We start from the raw sequence: 4,431 nt of genomic DNA, 5'->3' as shown, positions 1-4,431 counted from the left end.
CCTTTTGAAGGAAGTTATACCCTGGTTTGGACTTCTCCTTATGATTGGGTCAGACAATGACTCTAACTTTGTAGCAGAAGTCATACCGAGAAGGGCAAAAGCCTCAGACATAAAATGGAAGCTTCACACAGCTTACCAACATCAGAGCTCTGGAAGAGTCGAACAAATGAACCACACTCTCAAGTCCATCTTGACTAAGCTCTGTCAAGACACAGGACACCCCTGGGTGGATGTTCTCCCACTGGCCCTGCTCTGGGTTCATGGTTACTCCCCTTAACAGATTCTGTTTGGCTGGCCACCTCCTTTTGTAGCCCAAACCCAAATGACTGACATCCGTCTGCTAGGTGAAACAGTTTTAACCCAGGATCTGGTGGCCTTGGGAAAGACTTTAAAAAAAATTACCAAGTCACCTCAGAGAGAACCCCTGCTCCTCTTGGAAACTGGGTACGCAAATATGAGCCTGGGGATCTTGTATGGGTTAAAAACTGGGAAAAACAAACAAACAAATAAAAACCTCATTACAACCCATCTGGTTGGGGCCATATGTAGTTGTGCTTGTTACCCCTACTGCAGTTAAAGTGCGGGACTAGCCCTATGGATGCGCCATACATGAATGAAGTGAGCCACAGCACCAGAGGACGCCAGGACCTGGATGGTGAAGAGCCACCCTGATCATTAGACCAAGGTGACTTTCCAGAAGGCTGAAATCTGATGAGGAGCCTATAGCCCTGTTGTAATCACTCCATGGGTTGACTGCTTTATGCACGGTGGGAGACTGAGGATGGTGACAGATGCCATCTCTACCTTACCCTTATACCTTCCTACCCCTAGTCCTTCTCATGGCACTAGCTATGGTTCTATTGGTCTGTCTACAGGAGCCTCACTGGAATGGAAGTTCTAGGAAAGGTTTTTGCTAGCAATGTTATACCTCCTGATGGTGGGGATTGTGATAGGCCTAAGATATATGGATTAACTAATTGGGGGGCATTCTCATTCTCTCCTGCAGGCATGGATCCTGATCATTATTTTGATCTCATCCATCCCAGGAAAAAGCCCCCAATGTATTAACTGGTGTAGCACCACGTTGTGGACATCACTCCCTTTTCCGGAGGCCCCCTGGGAGAAGGGGACCCAGATCAAGAGTGGCCTATGAGCTGCAGGGACCCAGTTTTCAAGCATTTGGGAACAGGTGACAAAGCTTGCCTCCATGTCAGTACCATCTAGACTTTGTCCTCTCAGATCCTACTATGGGTGGGAAAGCAATCTGGACCCCTAGGTCAATGCCCTTATAAACAGTACACACAGATTGCTCTTACAAGCTGCTCCCAACCTAGCCTCCAACTTCTGGCTCTACATTCGATCCACCTTTCCCTTGGTATATGCTACCCCGATAACTAAGTCTCTCAATGGTGTCTCCTGGAATCCCCCAATTGTAGATGCTGTTCATGAGCGCTCACTCAGGTGACCCTCTCCTCCTCATCCCACCATTGTATCTTCCCATGAGGAGAAACAGAGATTGGCAGCTTTAACTGTAATCGTACTCATAAATTTAGATTCCCCAGGATGACCGGGGCCTGTTCTGTTCCACTGAAATGGGGGATTATTTGGTCTATGGCATTTTTGCATATCAGTGCCTACTAGCTAACTGGACAGGAGCATGTACTTGAGCCATCCTGACTCCCCAGATTGACATAGTATCTGGAAATAAAACTAGAGGTCTCTCTGGTAGACCGGACCTGGATAAAGTGGTTTGTCCCATTCACCCCCCTCCTTCTTGGCCTTGGAATTTCTGCAAGAATAGGCACAGGGGTTAGGGGAATAATGTCTTCCTCCTACCAATTCTCCCAGATTAATAAAGGAATGGTAGAGGAATTCCAGAATGTAGCTGAGAGCATAGAAACTCTCCAAGACCAGTCTGATTCCCTAGCAGAAGTTGTCTTACAGAACAGGTGGGGTTTGGATCTCTTAACTGTAGAGAAAGATGAGCTCTTTTTTGGGGGGGTTGGGGAGAGGTTTTCACTATAGGGTGCATGCATTCGCCAGACAGAGAGAGACAGAGAGACAGAAAGTGAGAATCACCCCCCAGGGGGGATGGCCACGCCGCAATCCCTTCTCCTCCATTCTCCTCTCGGGATCGTGGACACACACGCACACGCGCCCGGTGTGAGTTTTAAGCCACTGGGTCCAGGACACAAACCATGGTCGACTACATGGGAGTCCAGCGACATAGCCATTACACTAACTGCTGGTCCCGCTCTTTTTATTTTTGGGAGAAGAATGTTGTTTCTATACCAACAAATCAGGAGTAGTTTGAGACATGGCCCGGAAACTTACAGATTTAGTCTCCCAACAACGACAAGCACTAGCAGATTCCTGGACAGGCTGGTATGGACTTCTGACATGGGCTGCATGGCTACTACCTCTCCTGGGTCCCCTCATAGCTGTCCTTTTGGCCCTGGCTATTGGACCCTGTGTCTTTAATCTGATTATGTGATTTATAAGCTTCAGTCTTGATGCTATAAAGTACTAGCTGCTTACCACAACCCTGGGAAGTTACTTATACCATCCTTCTGTTGATTGATCTTCCTTGAATGTAACTGAGGAGGCACAAGAGGGGGGAATGATGTGGGCAGCTATACTGGGGCCTGTACCAGGCCTCTCCTGACCACTCCTCTTCATGGTGTGGAGATGTCTGGAACTCACAATAACCCAAGGTCATCTGTTTAATTGCTGACACTTCCCAGGCCTCTGCTAAGCCTCTGTCTCTCCCACCTTTGAAATAATAAAAGCAACCTGAGGCCTTGAGGAGCCAGACACCTCGCTTATCTTTTTTATTTTTTTTAAATTTTTTTTTATTCTGATTTGGTCTTTATTTCTGAGCTGAGTTCTCCTGGCAAAGGCATTGAATCTTTCAGGATATGAGTTGTTTCTGCAGGTGTTTCTATTTCAGCCGAGCTTCCTAGCTTAGTTTTTTCTTTAGGTTCAGGAAGTGACTCTTTTTGGTTTCTTTTTGTCCACAATGATCTAACTGCTTCATAAATTTGCTGAGTTGTATCATATGCCTTTTTTTCCGGTTACCTTTGCAATTATTACTGACTGAACTGGATAGCAAACAGTTGCTCCTAAAGTGGCCAGTCCCAGTGGATAAGCAATTGTCTTGAACCTCGGTCCTTTCCTGGCTGAAACAAAGCCCACCAATCCTGAAACGGTAATCACTCCCATTTTTGGAAGAAAATCTCAAGGAGGATTCTTCAGATAGACATATGCATCTTTTCCAAACTGTACTGTACAATTATCCCATTTTTCACGAAGATATAAACACCCTTGCACCAGCCAATATGACTAGTTGTAGTGCGGATGGAAGCAAAGCCTATTTGTAAAGGACCAGGCTGTTCTTCAACATATTTAGATTGGAGAGGTGGTACAGTATTTATGTGGAGCTGCTCTGGTTTCATTAGCTGCTTTCTGGATTCCTCTTCTTTGGCCGCATATACACTTATAGATGTGTATATTAGACCTGTAGGTGTGGTGGTCAGCTTTCCCATCCTAATGGCCGCTGTATCTATGACCCTCTCCGCTCAAGTTTTTCGACACTTCGCTTATCTAACCCTTTCTTCTCTAAAGTAAACCTTGAGCTTCTTCTTCCTGATGGGGTACCCTCAGCCTGCTGGAGCTCCCCCTTCCTCCAAACTCCTTGATAAAAGGCTATACCTTTTAGAGTAAGTACACCCTCTGATGTTTGCATAATAATGGAAATTGCCTAATGGTTCATTTCTCAGAAAACATCCTTATCATTAAGCAATACATAACTATATTAAGCAAGGTAGACTTTGGAATAAGCTATACTCTTAGAAACAAATAGGGACATTTCATAATATTAGTAGGATCAATTTTTCAAGAAAACACATTAGGACTTCAAAACATATGTAGCCAAAACTGACAGAATTAAAAGAAGAAATAGATAAATTTACATTATACTTGGTGACCTCAACACTCCTTTCTCAATAATTGACAGAAAATCAGTAAGAATACAGAAGACTTGAATAAACACTATGAACAAACTTTAATGGGTATCTATAAAACACCCAAGAACAGCAGAACACACATTCTTTTCAAGTGCATGTGAAACGGTTTTGAGGTAGACCTATGCTGTGCCATTAAGCAAATTGATCACAATGAAATCAAATCATAAATCAATGATAAAAAATCCCTGGAAAATTCTCAGAGTTAAGCATCAAACAAAACACTTAAAAATAACCTATGGGTCAAAGAAGAAACCACAAAGGAAATAGTAAAATATTTTTAACTGAATGAAAACAAAGCCAGAAACATTTGTGAAATACAGATAAATGAATGCTTAGCAGGAAACTAAATGCTTACATTAGAAGAAAGTTCTAGAATCAAGGGTCTAAATTTCTACCTTCAGAAGTG

General features: G+C 43.8%; 1 pseudogene; it reads right to left on the bottom strand.

Annotated features, from left to right (window-relative positions):
• Nucleotides 1–2,852: 2,852 nt before the first annotated feature.
• Nucleotides 2,853–3,551, bottom strand: LOC102487648 (MICOS complex subunit MIC27 pseudogene; annotated as a pseudogene).
• Between the last annotated feature and the right edge of the window lie 880 nt (nucleotides 3,552–4,431).

Source organism: Tupaia chinensis, unplaced genomic scaffold (genome assembly GCF_000334495.1).
Source record: "Tupaia chinensis unplaced genomic scaffold, TupChi_1.0 Scaffold142262_1, whole genome shotgun sequence".
In the NCBI taxonomy this organism is placed as follows: domain Eukaryota; kingdom Metazoa; phylum Chordata; class Mammalia; order Scandentia; family Tupaiidae; genus Tupaia; species Tupaia belangeri.
The sequence above is the reverse complement of the archived record's forward strand: the minus strand, read 5'-3'. Positions and strand labels throughout refer to the sequence as shown.